Source organism: Ovis canadensis, chromosome 1 (assembly GCF_042477335.2).
Source record: "Ovis canadensis isolate MfBH-ARS-UI-01 breed Bighorn chromosome 1, ARS-UI_OviCan_v2, whole genome shotgun sequence".
In the NCBI taxonomy this organism is placed as follows: domain Eukaryota; kingdom Metazoa; phylum Chordata; class Mammalia; order Artiodactyla; family Bovidae; genus Ovis; species Ovis canadensis.
This window is the reverse complement of record NC_091245.1, coordinates 207693175-207703645: the sequence shown is the minus strand read 5'-3', so window position 1 is coordinate 207703645 and position 10471 is coordinate 207693175.

Here is a 10471-nt window from a genome sequence, read left to right as displayed (position 1 = left end):
TAATATAAATGGTAATTACTTCGTTTGTCTTTTCCATGCCCTTCGTGGGGTTGTTTCTGACAAATGGGACCAGAATATGTACTCTCCTTTAAATTCACATTCAATAAGTGAAGGAAGATTCACTTTAAGTGCCTAGTACAATGTCTTAGACATCAAAGCTTAATGAAAATGTCTAATGAAATTATGAAAATATTTTACTGTATGCAAGACAGTAAAAAAGACACAGATGTGTATAACGGACTTTTGGACTCAGAGGGAGAGGGAGAGGGTGGGATGATTTGGGAGAATGGCATTGTAACAGGTATACTATCATGTAAGAATCGAATCGCCAGTCTATGTCTGACGCAGGATACAGCATGCTTGGGGCTGGTGCACGGTGATGACCCAGAGAGATGTTATGGGGAGGGAGGTGGGAGGGGGGTTCATGTTTGGGAATGCATGTACACCCGTGGTGGATTCATGTCAATGTATGGCAAAACCAATACAGTATTTAAAAAATAATAAAATAAAATAAAATCAGGAGGCAGCAAGCCTCCAGTTTTGTTCTTCTTTCTCAAGAAAAAAAAATGTCTAATGAAATTAATATGTAATAATTAAGGTTTACTTTCTAAACAATTCCCTCTATCACATTATATCACATAGTATATGCTCAATAAATCAGAATGATGGTAGAGAACACAAATTCAGAATAGAATTGTAAAACAACAGCAAAATCCTCATAACCATCTCACCACATATCTTTGCCTCTTTTCATTCTTTCTCTTCCTTTCTAAACTTAAGTCTTTGGACTGCTCAAGCTTAAAATGGTGGAGTAGAAGGTTATGAACTCACCCCTCCTTATAGAAACACCAAAATCATAGGTAACTGCTGAACAACCATCCACCAAAAAACATTGAAACCTACCAAAAAATACCCTACAGCCAAAGACAAAGAAGCCACAATGACAGTAGGGGGGACAAATTGTGATAAGTACAAATCCTATATTCACGAATTAGACAGCAACTGTACCATGGAGTCCCTCCCATAGGAGTGAAAGTTCAGAGCCCCATGTCATGTTTCCAAGCCTGAGTATCTAGCAAAAGAAAGGAGGGCACTCCAAAGAGTATGGGCTCTGATAACCAGTGGGGTTTCATTGCAGGAAATCTACGGGACCTGGGAAACAGAGACTCCACTCTTGGTGGGCACACACAAGGTCCTCTGTGCACCAGAACCCAAGGGTGGAAAAAAACAGTGGCTTCATAAGAGACTTAGTCAGGCCTACCTGCTAGTATTGGAGGGTCTCCTGTGGAGGCAAGGGAGGAGGAGGAGTTGTGACTCACTGCAGTGACAAAGACACTGGCAGCAGCAGTTCTGGAAGTACTCATTGTTGTAAACTCTCCTGGAGGCCACTGTTAGCTTCACCCAACAGCCTATAGGCTACAGTGCTGGGCTGCCACAGGCCAAACAACCAACAGGGCAGAAACACAGCCCCACCCATCAATGGACAGGCTACATCAAGTTTTCCTGAGCACAGCCTTGCTCACCAGAGAAACAAGAACTAGTTCCACCAATTAGTGGAGTCCCTCCCATCAGGAAGCCTGCACAAGCATCTTAATAGCCTCATTCACCAGAGGGCAGACAGCAGAAGCAAAAAAAACTACAGTCCTGCAGCCTATGGAACATAAAGTGAAATCACAGGAAGTTAGACAAAAAGAGACAGCAGAGGAATATGTCCCAGATGAAGGAACAAGATAAAAGCCCAGAAGAACAATTAAGTGAAGTGAAGATAGACAACCTGCTAGAAAAAGAATTCAGAATAATGATAGTGAAGATGATCCAAGACCTCAGAAAAAGAATGGAGGCAAGGATTGAGAAGATGCAAAATATGTTTAACAAAGACCTATGAGAAATAAAGAACAAACATAGATGAACAATATAATAAGTGAAATGAAAAATACACTAGAAGGAATCAATAGCAGAATAACTGAGACAGAAGAATGGGTAAGGGACCTGAAAGACAGAATGGTGGAAATCACTGCCATGGAACAGAATAAAGAAAGAAGAATGATAAGAAATGAAAACAGTCTAAGAGAACCTTGAGACATCATATGCAGCAATATTTGCATTATAGGGGTCCTAGAAGGAGAAGAGAGAGAGATGGGACCTAAGAAAATATTTGAAGACATAATAGCTGAAAACTTGTCCAACATGGGAAAGGAAAACAGTCACCGAAGTCCAGGAAGTACAGAGTCTAAGGCAGGATAAACCCAAGAAGAGACATGGTGAGACACATAAGGCTCCGTTGTCTCAGTACAGCAAGTCCCCTACACACAAATGAGTTCCATTCTGACAGCACATTCATAAGTGCAATTTGTAAGTCCAACAGAGTTAGCCTAGGTACAGAACTAACACAATCAGCTATAAAGTACTGTACTCTAATGGGTTTATAATACTTTTCACACAAATAATACATAAAAAACAAACACAAAAAATAAAACATTTTTAATCTTACCGTACAGTACCTTGAAAAGTACAATAGTACAGAACAACATATGGCAGATAGGGGCTGGCATTGAGTGAACAAGAGTTACTGACTGGAGGAGGGAGAGGAGGTGGGAGATGGTAGAGCTGAAGGATCATCAGCAATAGGAGACAGAGGGCAAGTTACAGTTTTCCTTATACTGATATTGATGGAACACACGTTTGTATCTTTGAAAGTTCACAACTTAAAGGTTCATATGTAGGGGACTTACAGTAATCAAAGTGAAAAAAACTAAAGACAAAAAAAAATACTAAAAACAACAAAGGAAGAGCAACAAATAAAATACAAGGAAACTCCCATAAGATTATCAGCTGATTTCTCAGCAGAAACTCTGTAGACCAAAAGGGAGTGGCACAGCATATTTAAGTGGTGAAAGGGAATAACCTACAGCCAAGAATATTCTACCTAGCAAGGCTCTCATTCAGTTTTGCTGAAGAAATCAAAAACTTTACAAACAAGCAAAAGCTAAGAGAATTCAACACCATCAGACCAGCTTTGCAACAAATATTAAGGGAACTTCTCTAAACAGGAAACAAAAAGCCACAACTATAAAGAAGAAAATTATGAATGGAAAAGCTCCCCAGTAAAGGCAAACATACAGTAAAGGTAGGAAATCATGTGCACACAAATGTGATATTAAAACCAGCAATTGTAAAAATAAAGCACAAATGGAGGATATTAGAAATACATATGAAATTAAAAGACCAGCAACTTAAAATATTCTTGTTTATATTAGACTGCTATATCAAAATCTCATGGTAACAAATCAAAACTATATCATCGCAAATCAAAAATCTACGATAGACGCACACACAAAAAGAAAAAAGAATCCAAACATATCGCTAAATTTAGCCATCAAATTACAAAAAAAAAGAGGACAAAAGAGGAAGGGAAGAAAAAAAAAGCCTATGAAAACAAATCCAAAACAATTAACAAAATGGCAGTAAGAATATACATATTGATAATTACCTTAAATGTAAATGGATTAACTGTTGCAACCAAAAGACATAGACTGGAAAGTGGATACCAAAAAGGACCCATATATGTCTACAAGAGACCCACTTCAGATCTAGGGACACATACAGATTGAAAATGACAGAATGGAAAAAGATATTCTGTGCAAATGGAAATCAAAAGAAAGCTGGAGTAGCAGTACTCATATCAGACAAACTAGACTTTAAAATAAAGACTGTTATAAGAGACAAAGAAAGACACTACATAATGGTCAAAAGTGAAAGTGAAGTGCCTCAGTTTTGTCTGGCTCTTTGCGACCCCATGTACTGTAGCCCACCAGGCTCCTCTGTCCATGGGATTCTCCAGGCAATAGTACTGGAGTGGATTGCCATTCCCTTCTCCAACATAATGGTCAAGGGATAAGTCAAAGAAGAAGAAGATATAACAATGAAAAGTATATACGCAGCCAACATAGGAGCACCTCAATATGTAAGGCAAATACCAACAGCCATAAAGGGGAAAACTGACAATAACACAGTAATAGTGAGGGACTTTAAATCCCACTTTCATCAATTAATCATCCAGATAGAAAATTAATAAGAATGCATAAGCCTTAAATAACACTTTATACTGGATAGACCCAACCCAAGGATCAAACCCAGTTCTCCCACAATGCAGGTGGATTCTTTATCATCTGAGCCACCAGGGAAGTTCAGACAGACATAACTGATATTTACAGAGCATTCCATCCAAATGCAGCAGAATACACATTCTTCTCAGGTGCACACTGAACATTCTCCAGGATTGATTACATGCTGGGCCATAAAGCAAGCTTCAGTAAATTTAAGAATATTGAAATCATGTTAAACATTTTTCTGACCACAACACTATGAGATTAGAAATCAATTACAAAAAAACCTAAAAAACACAAACACTTGGAGGCAAAACAATATGCTATTAAATAACCAATGGATCACTGAAGAAATCAAAGAGGAAATTAAAAAAAAAAAACTAGAAACAAAATGAAAGCACAATGATCCAAAACCTATGAAATGTAGCAAAAGCAGTTCTAAGGATAAAGTTCATAGCAAACCAGTCTTAACTCAGAAAACAAACAAAAAAATCAATCACAAATACACAATGGAAACTTACATCTAAAGCAACTAAAGAAAAACAAACAAAACCCAAAGTTAGCAGAAGGAAAGAAATCATAAAGATCAGAGCAGAAATAAATGGCATAGAGACCAAGAAGACAATAGAAAAGATTAGTGTAAGTAAAAGTTTGTTCTTTGAAAAGATAAGCAAAATTAATAAGCCATTAGGAGGACTCATCAAGAAAAAATAGAGAAGGCTCAAATCAATAAAATTATAAATGAAAAAGCAGAAGTTACAACAGACACAATGGAAATACAAGAGATTACTACAAGCAACTATATTCCAATACAATGTACAATCTGGAACAAATGGAAAATTTCTTAGAAAAGTACAGTATCCCAAAGCTGAATCAGGAAGAAATAGAAAATATGAACAGACCAATCATAAGTATTGAAACAAAAACTGTGATTAAAAACTCCCAGCAAGCAAAAGTATAGATGGCTTCACAGGTAACTTCTATCAAACGTTTACAGAGGAATTAACACCTATCCTTCTAAAACTACTTGAAAAAATTGCAGAGAAAGAAATACTTCAAAATTATTGATATGAGGCAATCATCACTTCGATACCAAAACCAGACGAATATACCACCAAAAGAAAAGATAATTACAGGCCAATATCACTGATGAACACAGATGCAAAAAATCCTCAATGAAATACTAGCAATCCAAGTTAAACAATACATTAAAAGGATCATACACCATGGTCAAGTGGGATTTATCCCAGGGATGTAAGGATTCTTCAATATCCACAAATCAGTCACTGTGATATGCCACCTCAACAAATTGGAGAGTAAGAAACAAATCACCAGTCTAGGTTCGATGCAGGATACAGGATGCTTGGGACTGGTGCACTGGGATGACCCAGAGGGATGGTATGGGGAAGGAGGTGGGAGGGGGTTTCAGGATTGGGAACTCATGTACACCCGTGGTGGATTCATGTTGAGGTATGGCAAAACCAATACAGTGTTGTAAAGTAAAATAAAGTAAAATTAAAAAAAAAAAGAAGTAAAAAAAAAAAACATAATCATCTCAATAGGTGCAAAAGCTTTTGACAACAGTCAACACCCATTTATGATAAAAAAAAAAAAAACCTCTCCAGACAGTGAACATAGAGGGAACATACCTAAACATAATAAAGTCCATACATGGCAGACCTTGCCTCCCTGGTGGCTCAGTTGGTAGAGTCCACCTGCAATGCAGGAGACCCAGGTTTAATCCCTGGGTGGGGAAGATCCCCTGGAGAAGGAAATAGCAACCCACTCCAGTATTCTTGCCTCGAAAAACCCATGGACGGAAGCCCATGGGCTATAGTCCATGGGGTCACAAAGAGTCAGACATGACTTAGTGGCTAAACCATCATCACCATCATGGCAGACCTGCAGCTAACATCATACTCGATGGTGAAAAACTGAAAGGATTTTCTCTAAGATCAAGGACAAGACAACAGTGTCAACTCATCACTTTTATTCAACATAGTTTTGGAAGTCCTGGGCATGGCAGTCAGAGAAGAAAAAGAAAAGGAATCAAAATTGGAAAAGAAAAAGTAAAACTCACTGTTTGCAGGTGATGTGATACTATACACAGAAAATCCTAAAGATGCAACCAGAAAATTATTGGATATCATCCATGGATTTGGTAAAGTAGCAGGATACAAAATTTATACATAGAAATCTCTTGCATTTCTATACACTAATAGCAAAAGATGAGAAAAAGAAAGTAAAGAAACAATTCCATTTACCACCTCATCAAAAAGAATACCCAGAAATAATCCTATCTAAGAAGACAAAAGACCTGTACTTTTAAAACTATAAGATACTGATAAAGGATGACACAAATAGATGGAAACATATACCACATTCTTATATTGGGAGAATCAATATTGTTAAAATGACTATACTATGCAAGACATCCACACATTTAATGCAATCTCTATCAAGTTACCAATGGCATATTTCACAGAACTAGATCCAAAAATCTTAAAATTTATATGGAGATACAAAAGACCCCAAATAGCCAAAGAAATCTTGAGAAAGAAAAGAGGAGCTGCAGGAATCAGTTTCCCTGACTTCAAACTACACTCCAAAGCTACATCAAAACAGTATGAGACTCCCCTGGCACTCCAGTGAATAAGACTTTACTGTTGCACTACAAGGGGCACTGCTTCAGTCCCTAGATGGGAAACTAAGATTTTGCATGCCATGTAGTGTAGGGAAAAAACAGTATGGTACTGGCACAAAAGTAGAAATACAGATCAGTCAAACACTCCAGAAAGCCCAGAGATAAACCCATGCACTGATGGTCAATTAATCTATGGCAAAGGAGGCAAGACTATAACGATGAATAAGACAGTCTCTTCAATAAATGGTGCTGGGAAAACTGGACAGACACATTGAAAAATGAAGCTAGATCATTCTTTAACATCATTATTGTTTTTGTTGTTCAGTCGCTCAGTCACGTCCTACTCTTTGCAACCCCATGGACTGCAGCACACCAGGCTTCCCTGTCCTTCACCATCTCCTGAAGCTTGCTCAAACTCATGTCCACTGAGTCAGTGATGCCATCCAACCACCTCATCTTCTGCCATCCCCTTATCCTCCTGCCTTTCATCTTTCCCAGCATCAGGGCCTTTTCCAGTGAGTCAATTCTTCATACCAAATAGCCAAAGTATTGTAGCTTTAGCTCCAGCATCAGTCCTTCCAATGAACATTCAAGGCTGATTTCTTTTAGGATTGACTGATTTGATCTCCTTGCCTTCCAAGGAACTCTCAGGAGTCTTCTCCAAAAAAAAAAACAGTTCGAAACAATCAGTTCTTGGTGTCCAGCCTTCTTTGTGGTCCAATTCTCACATCTATACATGACTACCAGAAAAACCATATAGCGAGTGCTGGCACAGCAACCCATTCTTCAAAATCAGGCTGATCTACTCAAATTATTATTCCTATCCTTGCTGATTTATTTGTAAGAAGCAGGGGCCAATGACAGAGAATGGGTTGATGCACACGACTTTTCTACTGATAAAAATAAAATGTGTCACGGCTTTCCTATCTGTTACATGGAATAAGTCTGAGCTCCAGAGTCAGTCACGGCCCATCCTCTGGGCCATGAACTGATACTCCTGTCAAATTGACAGCAGCATTAGATTAGAAATAAAGTGCACAATAAATATAATGTGCTTGAATCATCCTGAAACCATCCCCCCCATTCCTGGCCCATGGAAAAATTGTCTTCCACAAAGTAGGTCCCTGGTACCAAAGACGTTGGAGACTATTGCATGTGTTATTCAACCTCTCTGTACCTCTGATTCTTGAGCTGTGAAATAAGGTATTGATACATACTTTGTAAGGTCATTTAAATGGAAAATGTTTATTAAGTATCTTGTACAAAGTAGGTGCTCAATAAATTGTTTTTATTTCTAAATTATTTAATTTCTTTTTCTTATTTTCACTCATTATCTTTAAAAATTGCCCTAGAATAATCTGTTACATACACTTGCAGCAACAGCATTCCAGCTCTTGTCATGTCATTTCATCATGGGTATGTGTAGCAACCTTCAAATCAGTCAAAGAAGGGAGGGCCAATTAAAACAAATGTAGGTTTTTTAGAACACAGCTTAGGAAAGTGACATATCTGTCATGCACTCTGTGTATCATATGGTGAGTTTTACATTTTAAAAGAATCCAGAATCTGAACTGTAAATAAATTACTGCTACTTTAAAATGCCTTTTTTAAATCTTGCATTTGTTATCCCACTTCCAATGAATAAAAATACTACACAAGTGGCAAGGTAACTGGGAAGAAATTGATTTGATGGTGTTATGACCTTGTTTCATCTGTTGTCACAGAGCAAACAACATAGAAGGGGTAAGAGGGTACAAAAGGGAATGAGAGATGCATATTATACATCAAGGTATCGGTATCTATAGTTCATTTTTTTAAATCACTGAAAATACACAATTTTAGATAAATGCAGAACTTCTCATCAAGAAGCTTGTGCCAAATAAATTAATCAAAATATTAAAGATATATTCAGAGGAGAAGCATAGGTTAATTTCCCACCCCAGATACCAAACATATGGTCAGAGTCAAGAGAGGAGCCCAAAGAGAAGAAAATTTCAAGCCTGAATATACTGTCATAATAAACCTAGAAGTCTTTTGAACATGACATATAATCCAAAATAATTTATCCAAGATATAGATAAAGATCTATATAAAGCAGCAGAGAGAAACAAATTATTGGTGTATTCAAATCACTGTAAGTTGGTTGATTTCCCTACTTTGCCTCCTTGAAGTAAAGAAAAATTAGATGATTTCTGAAAACTTAAACCACAGTTACTAAAATTTGCAAAATAAATCTTGCTTTATAGGTTTGTTTTTGTTGTGGTTACTTTATGATACTATTGTTTAAAAGGAAATCTATTTTTTGAAAGATGTCCAGGATGATCTGAGAATGAGTGCAATAGATCCAATTAAGACCTCATTACAATGGAACATAATATCTTCAAAGAAAATCTCCCAGACACACCTAGTCAAACATTAGGGGTTCATTTTCCCAGAGGGTGAAACTGACTATGAAGGTAAAGGAAAAAGACCTATATTCTCAAGGCCAATGAACCAGAGGTGCAAATATAGTTAACGATGATGTGCTTTTACAACAAGTCCCTGTTTTTCCTTTCATCCTTACTGAGACCGTGGTCATTTTGACATTTCCATATTTGATGCTAACCTAACAGCTAATGTGTGTTTTTAAATGAAATAGCCAAAGAACTTTAGAATAGAAGTTTTACCACAATGCAGCTTTTAAATATACTTTCAACTATTGTTTGATCTTTTTGCAAGGAAAACTTCTTATGAACTCTAAGTACTCTTTCATCTGTTGACTTTAGGTGACCTATTCATTTTATTTTTACCTTCATCATGCATATCCATTATCAGGAAATATATGCTTTATTTTTTTATCCAGTCAACAGTATTTAATTTTCAATTTGATCTTATATACTCCCTGATTGTACATAATGTCTAAAAGAGATTTGCATGTCTTCCTTATTTGTGATTAGGGTAATTAGCAATGATATATTCAGGAAAGATTTTGTGTAAGCTAGGTTCTGGGCCCCTTAGCAACAGGTTAAAAAAAAATCCAGGACATTTCCTTCATAACAATCACCTTCCATCTTATAGTCTTTTGTTGGCTCTTTTCATTTTAGATTTTTCTTCCCAAGAAAGTAGGTAGATACAACTACCAGCATCCATAGAGCCTTTTGTTAATACTGTAATGACAGAAGTAGACCATTGAAAGATGTGCTTGAAGTATGCAATTTCAAGTTTCTTTTAAATGATTCAATATACACTCTTTGCTTTCATTCAGACTACACACAATGAAGAGTACACCTCTAGAAATTATGGATTTTATGCTTTCCAATGCCATGTTCTCCATTTTTGTAGAACTGGAAATCAGAAGGTTATCAATATTTTTCACCAAGGAAGATGTGTGAAGGAGGGGGTCTCCATTCTTTTTAATAATCCCTAAGAACTCTATTATATTCATGGTGGTTTTCTTAATCCCATTTTACCATGATACCAAACCACTATGACACTACTTCATTGTATAATGTAGCTAAAGTATTGGATAAAGCAATCAAGAGACATGCTCTATCCACGCTGCTAGAGTAATTTTTCAGTTCAGTCACTCAGTCATGTCTGACTTTTTGCAACTCCATGTACTGCAGCATGCCAGGCTTCCCTGTCCAAAACCAACTCCCAGAGCTTCCTCAAACTCATGCTCATTGATGCCATCCAACCATCTCATTCCCTGTTGTCCCCTTCTCCTCCTGCCTTCAATCTT